The sequence below is a fragment of the Palaemon carinicauda genome, chromosome 13, assembly GCF_036898095.1.
Source record: "Palaemon carinicauda isolate YSFRI2023 chromosome 13, ASM3689809v2, whole genome shotgun sequence".
Taxonomy (NCBI): domain Eukaryota; kingdom Metazoa; phylum Arthropoda; class Malacostraca; order Decapoda; family Palaemonidae; genus Palaemon; species Palaemon carinicauda.
Window position 1 is genome coordinate 132081209 of NC_090737.1, and position 18442 is coordinate 132099650.

The 18442-nt window shown below is 32.5% G+C and overlaps 2 long non-coding RNA genes across 2 annotated transcripts in view; both read left to right on the plus strand.

The window, feature by feature from the left end:
• LOC137652451 (uncharacterized) overlaps positions 1-18442 on the plus strand; it is a 217272-nt gene that overhangs the window by 110191 nt on the left and 88639 nt on the right. The gene's annotated exons all lie outside the window — the stretch shown is intronic.
• LOC137652435 (uncharacterized) lies at positions 11363-13173 on the plus strand. Its single transcript, XR_011046278.1, has 2 exons — positions 11363-11497; positions 11914-13173. It is a non-coding gene; the product is annotated as an uncharacterized lncRNA (long non-coding RNA).

The following is an 18442-nucleotide window of genomic DNA, read 5'->3' on the forward strand; positions in this document are numbered from 1 at the left end:
ATGTGTGTGTGTATGTGTATGTACGTGTGTTAATTCCACCACATCACACCTTTTCTAGTTTTTCTTTTTAACAATTTTAAAATTCCTCACAAACAATTTGAAAAGTCACCCAGTGCATTGGGATTCTCACTGGCTAACTTCATCTCTCTATCATCAAAATGTATAAAATAATGATGATGGAACTCATATACGTATCGAGGTCACTATACTAATTAGCATCATAGTTCCAATATGAGCTCCAGTAACTTCACAAAATGCACAAATTAGCATTTGCGGGGATAAATAATCCGTTGTCGATTCATCATTATGAAGTTGAATGAGTAGTGTTGGGATATCTTAAAATTATATTTTTGATAATGAATATTTAGAATTTTTGACAGATACTTACCAGCCTTTTTGTTCAGTGAATTCGTAATTTCATTGAATAGACATTATATTTACAAATTATAATCGAAAGTATATAGTATCCAGTTATCTATCTATCTATCTATCTGTCTATCTATGTACATAGTATTGGGCGAGATAAACATGAAGTAAAAGTAGAATATATATATATATATATATATATATATATATATATATATATATATATATATATATATATATATATATATATACTTATATCCTCTCCTCACTCGGCTATTTTACCTATTGGAGCCCTTGGGCTTATAGCAACCCGCTTTTCCAAGTAGGGCTATATATTAGCTAATAATAATAATAATAATCATAATAATAATAATAATAATAATAATAATAATAATAATAATAATAATAATAATAATAATAATAATAATAATATTTATCTTAATGTTACTCTGCCTAAAATATTTTATTTTTCCTTGTTTCCTTTCCTCACTGGGGATTTTTCCTTGATGGAGCCCCTGGGCTTCTAGTATCTTGCTTTTCCAACTAGGTTGTAGCTTAGCAAGTAATAATAATAATAATAATAATAATAATAATAATAATAATAATAATAATAATAATAATAATAATAAACTATCACAGGATTTTTTAAATGAAACTCACGGAAGATTTTAAAGCGACAATATTAAAAACACAACAATCCCCAAAGGAAATAAAACTGAGGAAACAAGGTTAAAAGGGTGAAGATTAAAGAAATATCCAGATTAATTTGATTCACCAAATACAGTGACAGTGAGAAAGGAATGATTAATTCAATTTGTTAAATATCTCTTTCCATCACCTCCTTCCTTATCGCTTCTCTTGTCTGCGTCTTCTCTTGTCTCTGAAGATTATCAAATTAGCTCTCCCTCTTATCATGGGTATCGGAGAGGTTCCAGGACCTTCCAAATATCTTTGGGTTATTGGTGTTGACTGTTATGATATTTAGAGGGAATGGGTACGTACGAATATCTACACTTTTATGTATGTGTATCTGCATGTGTAAATATATGTGTATATATATAAATATATATATATATATATATATATATATATAATATATATATATATATATATACATATTTATATATATAAATATATATATATATATATATATATATTATATATATATATATATGTATATATATATATATGTATATGTGTGTGTGAATGCATATATACATGTACATACACAGAAACTCACACACGCTCACACACATATATGTATATATATATATACATACATATATATATATATATATATATATATATATATATATATATATATATATATATATATATATGTAAATGCATATATACTTGTACGTACATAGAAAAACACACACGCTCATACACACAGATATATATATATATATATATATATATATATATATATATATATATATATATATATATATATATATATATATATATAATATACATACATATACATACATACATACATATATATATATATATATCTATATATATATATATATATATATATATATATATATATATATATATGCGTGTGTGTGTATTCATTTACCTATCTATAAGAGCTATAAACATACGAGTATGTATACAGAGAGAGAGAGAGAGAGAGGAGAGAGAGAGAGAGAGAGAGAGAGAGAGAGAGAGAGAGAGAGATTCCTGAATATGCCATAGTTCTATTTGATTTTCGTTGTGCTTTAAGATTAACTATCAGGAGCTTTAGCGAAATACAAATCAGTGTTTCCTTTGGGAAACATTACTCAATTAATTTGAGATGTTAAGGTATTTTACAAGTTAAAATGAAAGAAGCAATAAAGGAAAGAGAATTAAAACATGAATAAAATAAAGTAATAGTTTTTATTTCTTTAGGAAAAAAATGATTCATTTAATATTTATTCCCTTCTTACAGATACACTAACGTTGTATAAACTACATTTAAGTAAACAATAACGTCCTAAGAGATAACAAGTGAAGTATCAGTACAAAATAAAGGAAAAGCATTGTCAAATGTTTGCATTGTAATGTAGGCATATAGTTAATAGTGGATTTCAGTATATGCCCATAATATCTTTAATTATGAGAGAGAGAGAGAGAGAGAGAGAGAGAGAGAGAGAGAGAGGAGAGAGAGAGAGAGAGAGAGAGAGAGAGAGAGAGGCTGTTCCATTTTTTTTTCCAATCTAAGATTCTCTCTCTCTCTCTCTCTCTCTCTCTCTCTCTCTCTCTCTCTCTCTCTCTGTTCCCTCCACTCTACTCACATTCTTTTTCATTTTATTATCATACATTCTACTGCTCCCCCCCTCTCTCTCTCTCTCTCTCTCTCTCTCTCTCTCTCTCTCTCTCTCTCTCTGTTCCCTCCACTCTACTCACATTCTTTTTCATTTTATTATTATACATTCTACTGCTGCCCCCCCCCTCTCTCTCTCCTCTCTCTCTCTGTTCCCTTTGCTTGTTCACATTCTTTTTCTTTTAGTTATCATGCATTCTATTGCAGCTTTCCCTTCTCTCTCTCTCTCTCTCTCTCTCTCTCTCTCTCTCTCTCTCTCTCTCTCTCTCTCTCTCTCTCTCTCACACACACACAATGGGGCTTGATCTCCTGAAAGCTCACAACGAATAAAGGAACCTTTTGTAGATATTGTGAGGATTCAAGGGTTTATTACGGACAAACATTTGAAAATATGACAAGACCCAGATTCAAGACCCAGATTTAAGACCCAGATTCAAGACCCAAATATAAGACCCAAATACAAGAGTAGTTCAAAGGAGAAGAGATGTGACCCACTTTGATTCATGTAAGTTTATTGGTGGTGGCCGATATGGTAATGTCCCTGACTGGTGAACGCTAAACTGGGTTCAAGTCTCGCTCAAACTCGATAGTTTCTTTAGTCGCTGTAACCTCATCATCCCTGTGAGCTAAGGATGGGGTGTTTGGGGGGAGCCTATAGGTCTATCTGCTGAGTCATCGGCAGCCATTGCCTCGCAGTCCTTTGTCCTAGCTTGGGTGGATAAGGGGCTTGGGCGCTGATTCATATGTATATATGGTCAGTCTCTAGGGCATTGTGCTGCTTGATAGGGGCAATGTCACTGTTCCTTGCCTCTGCCATTCATGAGCGGCGTTTAAACCTTTAAAGTATCCATTACTATATGAATATGTATTTGTGACTGCACATTTATGCGTAGATGCTAACATGTTCTAAATTATGAATGCGTTCGTACTCTTGTGAGGATTAATATGTTTGTATAAATTATATGTAAAATAGGAAATTAATAATCTGGAGGAAGTGATATCGAGAAAAAGGTGCGAAAGTGCCATATCACTTATATAGTATATGATGTTTAATTATACTATTATATCTCTTCTTTTTTCTTATCCTTAGAGAGTTATAAATGATAATTTTAAATTACGTTAATTTTTTTTCTTTAGGTTTTATCTTTTCTGTATGATAAAGAGCAAATGTCTGGCTTTATAAAAATAAATAAATAAATAAACAGATTTTATTTATATATATACATATATATATATATATATATATATATATATATATATATATATGTATATGTATATATACCTATATATATATATATATATATTTATATATATATATATATATATATATATATATATATATATATATATATATGTATATATTTATATGTATGCATATATACATAAATGTACACACACACACACACACAAACATATATATATATATATATATATATATATATATATATATATATATATATATATATATATATATAAAAGTATATATACATACATTCATACATACATACATACATGCATACATACATACACATATTTCCTTCCCGTACAGCTCAGCTCACCCCGTCCCTCGGAAATAGTCATAACCTGGTAAGAAGGGAATAAGTGTGCATATCTATCGGAATATTTAGCTATTATTTCAGACGGGTCGTGTACAACAGTTTATCATATTTTGTTTGATATTTTTGCGTTGCGTAAAATTTGGAGAAAAACGAACAAAAGATATTAAAGTCATAGTCAGAATTGTTTGTTTTAATAATAAAGGTAAAGGTAAAAGTGTCTGGTTTTAGTTCAAGTTTCATCAGAATAGATGCTCACCAGAACGTCAGCTGGGCAAGCCCAACCCCATACTGTGCTGCCCATACACATGAGTGGCCTACACAGTAAACAGCTTAAACTCACGGTTCCGGGCTGGGATCGATCTGCTGCCATGCGAATGCTTGGTGAACACGTTATCAGTGTACTAGCCAAAAGGCTAAAATAATGATAAAAGGACTACCAATAAACAGTAACCTAAAAGAAGAGCCACACAAGAAAGGATAATCTAAAGGTGTAAAATATAACTAAAAAAAAAATAAACTTAAATATAGGGTGAATGAATCTATATAGAAATTGATAAAAAAAATAACATATAATAAATATGAAGAATTCCCACTATTCATATTCTTCAAGTATACATCCCTTAGCTCTTCAGATTAATGACAGAGAAATTGATTTAAAGTTGCAAACACTAAATTTCTTCTGTTTCCTAATCTAAGATTACGTTTCAGCAACGTTGGATTATTCCCTTTCCGTAATAACTCGTTGTTTTTTTTCCGTCATCCAAATATTACTTAGTGTTTATCTCTCTCTCTCTCTCTCTCTCTCTCTCTCTCTCTCTCTCTCTCTCTCATTCCTTTATGTTTTCTTTTAACTTTGATAGATCATACCTTCTCTCTCTCTCTCTCTCTCTCTCTCTCTCTCTCTGCTATCCCTTTGTCTTTTCTTTTAGCTTTGATGATCATTCTCTCTCTCTCTCTCTCTCTCTCTCTCTCTCTCTCTCTCTCTCTCTCTGCTATCCCTTTGTGTTTTCTTTTAGCTTTGATGATCTTCTCTCTCTCTCTCTCTCTCTCTCTCTCTCTCTCTCTCTCTCTCTCTCTCCTTTTGTCTTTTCTTTTAGCTTTGATGATCATACTCTCTCTCTCTCTTCTCTCTCTCTCTCTCTCTCTCTCTCTCTCTCTCTCTCTCTCTCTCTCTCTCTCTCTCTCTCTCTCTCTATCTCCTTTTGTCTTTTCTTTTAGCTTTGATGATCAATCTCTCTCTCTCTCTCTCTCTCTCTCTCTCTCTCTCTCTCTCTCTCTCTCTCTCCTTTCACCAGCAATCAGCTTTTATATCCTTAAAATACACTCCATATGAAAGGGTGTTCTGTTGATATCTGTGAAGATACAAAAGTTTATCTCTGGCAAATATTTGGGAATGCGACAAGGACCTGAATTCTGAAGGTGGAGCACAGAAAATAACTTTATTCTTGTTAGGGTTGCCGTGGCCTGATTAGTAACGTCTCTGCCTGGTGATCGCCAGTCCGGGGTTCGAGTCCCGTTCAACCCCGTTAGTGCCATTAGTGTCTGCAACCTTACCATCCTTGTGAGCTAAGGTTGTGGGGTTTGGGGGAGCCTATAGGTCTATCTGCTGAGTCATCAGCAGCCACTGCCTGGCCCTCCCTGGTCCTAGCTTGGGTGGAAAGGAGGCTTAGGCGCTGATCGTATAATATATGGTCAGTCTCTAGGGCATTGTCCTGCGTGCTATGGCAATGTCACTGTCCCTTGCCTCTGCCATTCATGAGCGACCTTTAAACCTTTAAAGGTTTAAAGGCCACTCATGAATGGCAGAGGCAAGGGATAATGACATTACCCTATTGAACAGGACAACGCCCTAGAGACTGACCATATATATACATTGATCAGCACCCAAGCTCCCTTTCCACCCAAGCTAGGACCAAGGATGGCCAGATAATGGCTGACGATGACTCAGCAGATAGACCTATGGGCTCCCCCAAAACCTTCCATCCTTAGCTCACAACGATGGTGAGGATGCATGAGGTTGCAGCGAATAAAGAAACTAACGAGTTCCAGCGGAACTTGAACCCCAGTCTGGCTATCACCAGCCAGGGACGTTACCACACCGGCCACCACAACGCAGATTATTCTATGGCAGGAATATAACCCATTCAGTTCTATCCTCACCTTTTCATTTAATGTATTCCACTCTACCATGTTAGCCAGATTAACACGGTTTTCAGATATGTTATGTTATGTTATGTTCCAGAAAAAAAAAAAAAGAATAACAAACACATTATACGTTATCCCAAACATCCACCATTTCCCCCAATTAAAAAGATTCAACATACGCCCCTTTGTTCATGATAGCCCCGTTGTTGACACACTTCGTACAAACATCGAGGATAAAAGACTATAAAAGACTAACATAAACGTCACTAGATACACAGTTGAGGAAAGGAATATCAAACGTTTGGAAATGAAATGTGATTTCCACAAACGTTTTAAAGGAATAGTAAAACAATGCGGAATTATGGGGGTGACCCATTTTTAATCAGCGGGTTATGTTATGGAATTTACAGGGAAAATGGGTTATGTGCGCGTGCGTGTGTGCGTAAGTATAAAATCGAGTTATGTATGTGTGTGTGTTTGCGTGGGTATGTAAGCGATTTGTGCGTGTGTTCGTGAGTATGAAATTGAGTTATGTGTGCGCGCGTGTGTGTGCGTATGAAAACAAACTCGTGTGCGTGAGTATGTAAACGATTTGCGTGTGCACACGCGTGTGTACGTGAGTATTTAAACGAGTTATATATGTGCGAGCAGGTGTGCGTTGATATGAAAATGATTTGTATATGCACACGCGTTTGTGTGTGTATGTAAACGATTTGTGTGTGCACACGCGTGTGTGTGTGTATGTAAACGATTTATGTGTGCGCACATGTGTGCGTTAATATGAATACGATTTGTGTGCACACGCATGTGTGTGCGGGAGTATGTAAACGAATTATGTGTGTGCGCGTGTGTGTGCGGGAGTATGAAAACGAGTTATGTGTGCAAGTGCGTATGTGCTTTAGTATGAAAACGATTTGTGTCTGCACACGAGTGCTTGCGTGAGTATGAGAACAATTTGTGTGTGCGTCCACGTGTGTGCGTGAGTATGTAAACGAGTTATGTGTGCAAGTGCGTATGTGCTTTATTATGAAAAAGAGTTACGTGTGCGCGCGTGTGTGCGTGAGTGCGTATTTGAAATCAGATCTGAGTGAAGTATTATTAGAAGCCGTATTTTCAGTCATGATTTTGCATTTTTTCAAAAAACCTATTTTCCAATGAACATCGCATTTCATTCCGGGGACAATTTCCTGTCCAGTCAATTTTTTTTATCATGAAACATTTAAGAATATTCAGAACAATATGTATTTCGTTTCACTGTGGGTGGTAAATATCAATAGCTTTATTCAAAGGCTTTTAGTTTTGCGTATGAAATATGTGATGCTCATACATGTATCAAAATGTATCTGGCAACTAACGTTGGTGAATTAATTTAGATATTGAATGAATATTCAACGGGATATATAATTTTTTCCTTTAATTTCTTCATTTCTACATGATTTTTCATCTGATTTCAAAACCTAATTATATGTATATACTGTATGTATGTGTGTGTATGTATATGGCTGCAGAAGATATACTTGCAATATTATTATTATTATTATTATTATTATTATCATCATTAAAATTATTATTATTATTATTATTATTATTATTATTATTATTATTATTATTATTATTATTATTATTAACCAAGCTGCAACCCTAGTAGGGAAAGCAAAATGCTATAAACCCAAGGGCTCTAATAGGGAAAAATAGCCCAGTGGGGAAAGCAAATAAGGAAATAAATAAATGATATGAAGAAAAAAAATTAATACTTATAATCCTTCAAGTATTAAGATTTATGAATCTTTTGAACAAATAAAACTATAATTATATGAAAAATGGCATTTGATGGTAATTTATCATGTCAAGGCGTGGATACAGAAGATATTTTACTATTATTATTATTATTATTATTATTATCTTTAAAATTATCATTATTATTATTATTATTATTATTATTATTATTATTATTATTATTATTATTATTATTAACTAAGCTACAACCCTAGTAGGGAAAGCAAGATGCTATAAGCTCAAGGGCTCCAATAGGGAAAAATAGCCCAGTGAGGAAAGGATACAAAGAAATAAATAAACAATACGAGAAAAAATTAATACTCATAATCTTTTGTGCATTAAGATTTATGAATCTCATGAACAAATAAAACTATAATCTCATGAAAAACAATAAATCGAGAAAGGTAAAGATTATTATTATTATTATTATTATTATTATTATTATTATTATTATTATTATTATTATTATTATTATTATTAATAACTAAGCTACAACCCCAGTAGGAAAAGCAAGATGCTATAAGCCCAAGGGCTCCAATATGGAAAAATAGCCCAGTGAGGAAATACGAGAAAAAATTTAATACGCATTATCTTTTATGTATTAAGATTTATGAATATTATGAACAAATAAAGGTATAATCACATGAAAAACAATAAATCGAGAAAGGTAAATATTCTCCTTTGATAACAATTTCATCTGTGAAGGCGTAATTCACAAAGGTGTTTTTGTCAATGTTGTTTGTTCTGCTTCAATACTCAAACCGTTTGTTGCCATGGATACGAGAGAGGTTTGTTGTGTTCTAACGGATCGCACAATAATATTAATAATAATAATAATAATAATAATAATAATAATAATAATAATAATAATAATAATAATAATAACTATTTTCTTACCCTCAAAATTCTAATAATAATAATAATAATAATAATAATAATAATAATAATAATAATAATAATAATAATTACTTTTTTCTTACCCTCAAAATTCTAATAATAATAATAATAATAATAATAATAATAATAATAATAATAACAACTATAATAATAATAATAATAATAACAATAATAATCATAATAATAATAATAATAATAATAATAATTACAATTTTCTTACCCTCAAAATTCTAAATATTATATCTCATGAATTTGGAAAATACAGAAATTCTATATCTTTTTCTTTTTGAATTATTATAGTTACTGATTTCTCACCAAATATTTTTTTTTCATATTAAGGTACATGGTAGTCATAAAAATGAATGAATGATTTAAAGTTTTCAGGCATCCTGACGTAATCATATGAGATAACGAAATAATATAAATAATAATAAGCAAACTATTTTCTTACCACAAAATTTCTAAGTATTATATCTCTCTTTGATTTCGAAAATACAGAAAATCTATTTTTTTTTTTTATTACAGTCACTGATTTCTTACCAAATATATTTTTAATATGAAACGAGACAAGCCACTAGTAATATGAATTGATGAAATAATATAATTGATAATAATCAATACTATTTTCTTACACCCAAAATTCTAAGTATTATATTTCTCTTTGATCCATTTTGAAAAATAGTCATTAATTTCTCTCCGATTAACTTTTTATACTAAATGAGACAAGCTACTATAGTCAATTCTTTTTAGTGAGGCAGATTTGTACTGATTCGCAGAGGTGGGTACTCTTTTAGCTCGGAAAAGTGTCCTAACAGCTGATTGATCGGAAGTATTTTTGTCCGACCAATCAGCGATCAGGAAACTTTTCCGAGCTAAAAGGGCACCCCTGCGAGTCAGTGGAATTTTGCCTCAGTAAAAAGAATTAACTATAGTCATATGGGATAATGAAATAATAGAAATAATAATAATAAATACTATTTTCTTACCCCCAAAATTCTAGGTATTGTTTCTCTTTGATTAATTTGCAATAAACAGAAATTCCATTCACCGAATATTTTTTTTATAGTAAACGAGACAAGCCAGTAGTCATATGAAGAAATGAAATAATAGAAATAATAATAATAAATACTATTTTCTTACCCACAAAATTCTAAGTATTATCTCTCTGATTAATTTCTAAAACGCATAAATTCACTAATTTCTCGCCGAATATTTTTTTTAGATTAAACGACACAAGCCATTAGCCATACGAAATAATCGGTAATAATTCTATTTCAGATAGCACAAATAGGCCTCAGTGAATAGCACGTCCATGGTCTCAGTTGTAAGTGACTTAGATGAAGTGTCATCATCAGCATTACCTCCTACGCCTATTGACGCAAAGGGCTTCAGTTAGATTTCACCAGTGGTCTCTATAAAGCTTCAAATGTTATAAATCAGTCGTGTGAGGTTAAAACTGTCGACAATTTTATTTTGCCAAAAAAAAAAGAAAAAAGAAATTAGTAATTTTAAATCGGTCGATAGTTTATATACCCATTCATCCAAAGTCCAGATAAGGAAATAAGGGCTTTGAACAAAGGCTTTGTACTCTCCCACGTAAATGAAAGTCAATGAATTTGCACAAGCTACAGTTTTGATGTGATCCATTGTAGGTCATAGTGGAGAAAGTGAAATGATTTTACAGATTCAATAACTCTATCCACTTTTCTTCTGGTGGACATGAAATTACAGTAATCATTTGTATACTCAGTGGTCATGGATTACCCGTGCAAACTTTTCTATGATATACAAAATTCTTATTGTATTTTCCCATTATATATTACATATTTCATCACAAATCTGTTTTTATTATAATGGGAAATAAAGTAATTTTCCATCAAGAATATTAACGATACATTAGTCTCTTTACTTACAAAATTATGTACATTGTATTCAATGAACATTGCTTCTTATAAAGAACAGTTAATAACTCTTAGTCTGGTCACTTATAGTTTCTTTTATATATTCGCCTTGTTTTATTTATGAATATTTCAGTCTAATTAATTGTCTTTTTTTCATGTTCACCAGCAAATTATGCTCATTTATTCAAATATCATACTGCATATTTTTATTATTTATTGTTAATACATATTTTATAATTTGCACGTTAAGTGATATGAATAATTTTTGATACATTACTTGAAAAATGTAATATAAAAATTACTAAACAAGTAACGAACGCCATCTGTTGAACGGTAAAAGAACTAATTGTCGAAACTAGATTGACCTCAAATGCAACGTTCCGTGGGAATCATCGTATCGGAGTTTCCTTTGTAACTAACAATTAAAATGGAAACAGTTTCGTCTGGAGCTCATTTAGCAACGATGTAGCCAATTTTGTGACAATTGTATAAAGGGGTGGTGTCTTTGGATAATACTCGAGCTTCTATATCTTCCAGATGTAAGTAATCTTGGTATTTGCTTTGTTTTTTCAAGTGTTTGACTCTTTACTGTGTTGGTCGTTGCGTGAATAGCTATTTAAATTTTTCTTCCCCATATTGGTAATACGTTAAGATTATAGTATTTTATTCCTTTCATAATATTAAGGTTGTGTTAGTTTGTTCCATTGACCTTTTATTTCGAAATTAGTTAGTATGATCTCCCAATACAGTGTTCACAGAACTTCTTTCAGTGTTCACAGAACTTATTTAGTTGCCATTAATTTATCTTTAAACTTCAATTAAAATCTTTAGGTAATGTCATGAATGTAGTTTCAAAGATGTTTTGACCATTGAAATCTTTAATGTGTCGTAATAGGTAGACTAAGTATTGCTGCATTATATACTTCCCAGATTTTATTAGATTTTTTCCTTCCAGGTATCATTGTGCAGCCGTCGATCCATCCTATGGAAGATAAAGCTCTCCTTGAGCTTATAAAGTGATTATGGAAGGGGACATATAAACCTTATCTACGCATGCTACTCCAATATACTCTCTCGCATCTATAACAGCAGTATTCCTCTACAATGTTTACGTAATTGATAGTTTTATTGTATCTAACTCCTTCGTATTTCATATTTTTAGATTACGATGTATACTGTTTATGTCGAATAATTCTTCGCATTTTCTTCAGTCAGTTTTGACTGTCTTGGTTGCGTTCTGTTCCTATAATTGTCAAAAGCTTCACGGTTAACTATAGATATGAACTTCGTCCATCAGGAATCCTCTTTCGATTACGTTATTTCAGTTTGCAAATTTTGTTAAAAGTGGGAATCCTCTTTTCTATTGCGTTATTTCTGTTAGCCAAATAAGTCAAAGTAACTAATTCTATTGCGTTATTTCTGTTAGCAAAATTAGTCGAGGTAACTAAACTGTCATCTAGTAAACACAGAAATTGGTCTTTTAATAAAACTTATCGGAGCGTAGATGCTGTCCCAGATACATAATCATCTTGGCATATGCCCCAAGGCCTAAGCAACTGGCTCTCCTTGTGATATTCCCCAAGCGCCACCCTGAACTTTAATTGGACAGTTTTTTTTAAATATAATTAATTTTTGCAATCCTAATACCCTATCCCTAATCAAATAAACTTAATTAGTTAAGTAATTTAGACTATAACCTAATTGGGTTTTTTTTCCGTCCAGCATTGAATATGAAATTGATGCGTTCAAAATTAAACCACTGGTAATTTGGATTCTAGATGAATTACGTTGCTTTGTCTTCTCGCGAACTATTTTAGGAATATTTCTTTTCACTCGATGCAGTGGCAGTTACCTTTTTGTTTAAAGTTTAAGTTAGTATTTTACCTTTGTGTTCACTGTCGTGGTTTCAGTATACAAGATTCATAGTCTGCCTGGTAGGGTTACTTTGATAATCTCAATGCGTTTGTGTTATTTAACTTTTGGAAATCATATGGTTTTGTTTTCATAAGTATCTCTGTTGCTTGTTTAACTTGGCTTGAAAATTAGCTTACTTTAATCTTTTCTCTTAAATAAGAGAAATTTACAGTTTAACATTTAGTTTTCTATATTAAACATTTCATTTATACTAAATTGTAAAACTACCAACTTACTGTTCCATTTGTTATAAAATTACTTTTTAATAAGAATTGTTTAAAGAATGTAACTTCAGTGTTAAGGACTGTTCTATTTTGATATAGAATTTTGTAGATCATATGTTTTTCAGTGGTAAATTTATCTTAAGGTTAATTTATCTTAAGGTTGACTGTTCTAGATAGGAACAAAGACACTGCTTTATCCGAAGGTTTAAATTAGTAGGAAGTGTTGTCCCTAATTTTATATAAAAAAAAAATCTGTACTTGTAAATGCTGTATGATCTATGGACTTGTTCTGGCCATGAACAAAGACGCTGCAATCTCCGAAAGGTTAAGCTAGTAGGAGGCATTGTCCTTAATCTTGGGTATTTTTTTTTCTAGTATGTAGCGATTATATTTGTGGTTGTGGCAATGGTTAAAAGCTAGTGAAAATTTCAGCATATTTTACATACTTTGTAGACTTTTGAATGTCAATTTTTCAAGCATTAGTTTTACTTGTTATATTCGAGTAATACTTTTGAATATTGTATTTTCAAGAAATAAAAAATTAGCAATGATGCTTTTGTTTTAATTTTAAAGATATGTGCATTTTCCTAGTTTTAACGAGATTCCAGTACCTTGAATGTTTCAAATCTGGTATTGCCAAAATCTGGCATTGATAAGAATGTTTCAACACCTGATATTGGCAAAGATTTAAATTCTTATAATCAAACTTGAAAAGACTTGTAAAGCAATTCTATAAGGGGTGTATCAACTTTGATTCTTGCCAAAAGAAACTTGATGTACAGTAAAATCATTAAAATAAATATTAATACTATTAGTAACTTTAATTAATTCATAAGTTGTAATGTTTGATATTACTTGTAAAAATGTTAATAATTTATTTTTTGTATATTTGACAAATTGCATTGTTTTGGATTGCTTTTAAAAACTTATGAAAAAGCTGTGTACTTAGTGTACCTAATTTGAGTGATATGACTTAAGTAACTTGAGAAATGAAACATAATGATATATGTAACTGTCATGAACTAATACCTGGTTTTAAGTGGGTGTTTGACTGAACTGCGAGCTCGTACTGTAGATGCTACTTAAGATTTTTTTTTCCCCACAAGAAATGTCAAGGTACTAACTTTGCTTTAGTTTAACAAGACTTCAGTACGGTAACCATAAAATTAGTTTGTTAGTTTAATGATTTTCTGTAACTACTTGTCATATCTATGATAATGCATAATGGCTAAATATGTGGATAACCAAGGGAAGTGGCACCAAGAGCTTTGTCGGGAAATTAGATACTTTAAAAAAAGCGGAAAATAAAAAAGGCTTACTGCTAATAACTTTTTGGGGAATTCTTGTTGATTACGGTATTGGGATTTTCTTTTAAGATAGATTTTAAGGCTTGATAACAAGATCAGTGTTATATGTAAACTTGCTAAGCCCAAACGAGTTAAATCTTTAATCTATTTGCATTCTTTTTAGGTTGACAATAAATTTATTCAAAGTAGCTTGGCTCTCAACATTTTGGCCGTAAAGCTTATGTACGGTAATTAAAAAAGCCTATATAATTAACGATATATTCAATTTGGTACAGCGTTAAAAAAAAGCCACAGAGGGATTGGATGATATCTGCGAAACATTAAAATCTTAAATGTATCTAAAGATACTGATTTGTAGAGTGGGATTCCTGGCACACGTTCAGTAAGGAAAAATACTGGCTTTAGCCCTAAACACACCAGGGGCAAATACAAAATACACGGTGGGCAGACTTACCAAATTTTGTGGCATGGATGGCGAAAACGGGAGATGACTTCATAGATGAATAAACCATGGGCAAACCATCGAAGTGCCCGTGCCCTTTTGAGGCACTGGATAGGCACCTGACTAGGGACCTCACTGCCTGGCACAGCTCTGAATGTACTCTGCCTTCTGGTCGGCGTCTGGGCCCAAAGTCATATGTTCGCCTGCGTGTGCATACTGTCTGCCTTGGACTGTTTTATCTGGTAACTGTTTCAAGGCGAGAGATTTGTGGCTAAATCAGAGTGGCAAACCTGCATTTTGCCCCTCGTGTTGAAGGGGCTTTAGGATATTAGTTTTAGTTACTCATTTTGCTTGAGAATAGTTACCTACTCAAGGTGGTTGATAATTATATAAAACCCGCTATGATACTGAAAGTTATTGATTTATACTTATTTTTTTATTACCTTATGTGAAAATTTGCACTTGTCTCACTCAAAAATCAACACAATGCTTATCTTCGTGAATCTCGGTGAAACGTATTTTTTTTTTAAGTTTACACTTCAGGTAATCTCGATAAAGATGATAATTGCTTGTCCCTATGGAACCGTTTCTTTTGCTTGTTCGTTTTTTTCTTTAATTCAGTTCAACCTAAATGGCCATCTTATCTAAGTTCTGTCTAGCAGTTAATATCTACTTAACCTGGTTAATACAGTAGGTGATAATTCCCAGCTGTAAAAAATTTAAGATTGATTGATTAGGAGTTATCTGGCATCCTGACATTAAGGTCATTAACACCTGAGAACTATATAAAACCAATGTGGTTCAGACATATGTACGTAAAACTAATGTGTTTTTACATGTAGGCATATATGTGTTCATCTCCTTCCCATCATCGAGTTACATTCTGTGCTCAATTTTCTTTTTAAAAGTAACACGAGTGTCAAAACTCGGGTTCAGTAATTGGCAGGTGTGAAAATATTTCTTAATTTCGCTATTCTAGTATAGCCTTTATTTACACTTCAATATACAAATCACAAGACGCAGCATATACTGCTCAGACGCGCTCTATTGATCAAAACCTCTTAAGTACAGTTGCCTGCATTGTTCAAACACGCTCTATTGGGCAAAACTTCTTAAGTACAGTTGCTTGCAAAGACTATATACTGAAGGAAGATAGGAAGGCCCAGGCTTTTAACACACAAATGAGTGTGCTATGAAAAGATACCAGATACTCCCATGCGAAACGAATGGCTCCATCTGTTGAGCGAGCAGCCAAACATTCAGAGCGGTAATGCATACGGGTATATATGATGGAATTCGATTGTAAATTTTGCGACATATTTGTTCATAATTTGCATTACTATGTCAGTATATTTTACTCATATATTCATGATATTCTTAAATTTTAGGTAACTAAGTTGCAAATATCTCTTATGATTTAGTTAATTTTCTTGCAAATTTAATTATTGTACAGTATATTACAACCATTTTAAAATTTTCTATACAATACCACATTCGAATAAATTAAAACATACTGTATATCTAATTTGTTAAACTTAGCCACAAATGCTTATGTGTAGGCATACATTTAATTACAGTTTGTAGGCCACTGTAAGATGGAGAGATATTAGGTGTATAAAAACACAATTGTATTTTATTTTTTATTGAAATGGAAAAGCATGATGCACTCATGTATAGTTTAGTATTATAAACTAATAAATGTATAAATGTACAATCAAAAGGATCAAAATAACACAAAATTGTATCACACAAAAAATCAAAAGGGGGTTGGAAATAGAAATAAGGTAGCATACAAGCCAACAAAAAATGAAAAAACAAGAGAGATTTACTGTGGATGCCTTGCCTTAATCTTACATCCAATATCAGTGGGGCTTACTCATTAGCAGCACATACTGCATGTATTATACAGTTTGGACTCACCGTTCTTTGTCCTTAGGGAACCTGTGAAATACCAAATGAGGATCGGTTTCTTTTTGTTTATGGCACACAACACACTTGTGTGACTTCTTTACTGTCGGCGCCATGATTTCGTTTGAGTCAACTGTCTAATTCTGAATATAAACAAACAGACAAACGATGTATACCTACAACGCCATCTGAAATCGGAGCAATCAACTATTGTGTTCACTTTGGAGTTGCCAACTAGCGTATTAACATTCTATTTTGAGCCTTCCTATCTTCCTTCAGTATATAGTCTTTGGTTGCTTGCATTGTTCAAACACGCTCTATTGGGCAAAATCTCTCAAGTACAGTTGCCTGCATTGTTCAAACACGCTCTATTGGGCAAAATTTCTTAAGTACAGTTGCCTGCATTGCTCAAACACGCTCTATTGGGCAAAACTTCTAAGTACAGTTGCCTGCATTGCTCAAACACGCTCTATTGGGCAAAATTTCTTAAGTACAGTTGCCTGCATTGCTCAAACACGCTCTATTGGGCAAAACTTCTAAGTACAGTTGCCTGCATTGCTCAAACACGCTCTATTGGGCAAAATTTCTTAAGTACAGTTGCCTGCATTGCTCAAACACGCTCTATTGGGCAAAACTTCTAAGTACAGTTGCCTGCATTGTTCAAACACGCTCTATTGGGCAAAATTTCTTAAGTACAGTTGCCTGCATTGCTCAAACACGCTCTATTGGGCAAAACTTCTAAGTACAGTTGCCTGCATTGCTCAAACACGCTCTATTGGGCAAAACTTCTTTAGTACAGTTGCCTGCATTGCTCGAACACGCTCTATTGGGCAAAATTTCTAAGTACAGTTGCCTGCATTGCTCAAACTCTCTATTGGGCAAAACTTCTGAAGTACAGTTGCCTGCATTGCTCAAACACGCTCTATTGGGCAAAACTTCTTAAGTACAGTTGCCTGCATTGCTCAAACACGCTCTATTGGGAAAAACTTAGTACAGTTGCCTGCATTTATCCCGGTACAATTCATGGGGAGCTAAGGAGACTTTTGGTCGCTCTAAAATTTATTAGATTTCACTTAAGCAAAACTTTAGCAGTTGGCAACGCTGCCTGGCAATATAAGTCTATAAATATTTAACCAAAATAATAAATCACATTGTTAAGTTAAATAACACTAATGTGAATACAGTAGCTACTTAAAAATATTTAAAAGTTATAAAGCAATAAAAACTTCCGTTATCCTGCCATCACTACAAAATTTCGGCCGCTCTCGCTCTGTGGTTGTTGGCCCTATCCTTTTGGAATAAGGGTCCGGTTTTCTTCTTCACCTTTCACAATCATTTCTAAAGAAAAGTTGCTGCGAATAATGCTATTTTATTTTTTATTTTAAAGCCACACCTTTATGAAATTATTGCCACCAAGATACAAATACCGTTGACTTTTTGTGATAAAGACAAACTTGCCCATTGAATTATTATGGTTTATCGATGGATGTCTACGTATATGGCATTACTGCTATATGCATAGGTCCAACATACACATTAAAATTCTCTTAATTCCCCTAAAGCAGTCGTTTTGTAATAATGGTGCAGATAACATTTATCAATGGGGAATAGGACAAGGACTGACAACTGCACTTTCTCAAGACTGACTTTAAAAAATGTTATTTTCATTAGTAAAATAAATTTTTGAAT